This window comes from Penaeus monodon, chromosome 25, assembly GCF_015228065.2.
Source record: "Penaeus monodon isolate SGIC_2016 chromosome 25, NSTDA_Pmon_1, whole genome shotgun sequence".
Classification (NCBI taxonomy): domain Eukaryota; kingdom Metazoa; phylum Arthropoda; class Malacostraca; order Decapoda; family Penaeidae; genus Penaeus; species Penaeus monodon.
Window position 1 is genome coordinate 10,845,141 of NC_051410.1, and position 740 is coordinate 10,845,880.

Consider the following 740-nt stretch of genomic DNA (forward strand, 5'->3'; position numbering starts at 1 on the left):
GCCTAAGCAATCCCAATATTTGCAAAGATTTTAAAAACAAAACGAATACCCTTAAAATGACATGTCAACTTTTGAACGAGGGACCGAGGATCCGGCAAAACCCCTTTCCGCCAACACTCGCTGCTGAATCCACTTAAAAACTAAACCCGCTGATACTCACAGCCGTCGATCCCTTCTTGACAGCCTCCTGTGCATATTCCACCTGGAAAAGATGGCCATCGGGGCTGAAAACGGTGATAGCGCGGTCGTAGCTTGAGGCCGACATGACGATGACTCGCGGAACGACAACAATAAGGTGGAGACATCTGGCGGCGGCGGCGCGAGGCTCCGGGCGGGGGAGAGGGCGCGGGATTCGAATCGGGCCCGGGGCGAGGGGTCGAGTATGGGTAGTGCTGTTTCTTCTTCACTCATGAGTAACATATAATTTGAGTAAGTGTGTAAATAAAGGGATGAATGGATAAATAAATATAGATATGCGACTATATTCACTGAATCATTATTTTCTTTTCTGCTTATTCCATGGAGGGATTTTGGTTATATAATAGACAGATGTATAGATGCACATTTAGATCAATGAAAAAAAACCCCTACAACAAGTTCATAAAATGATGCAAATTCCACAAGAGAAGTTTACTGAAGCAATCATTGTAAATATATAAAAGGGGTATTTCAAATCTGCTGTCTCATCTTGTAACAAAACCTTCTTTTGCCTATGTTTAAATAAATATTTTAATGATAAG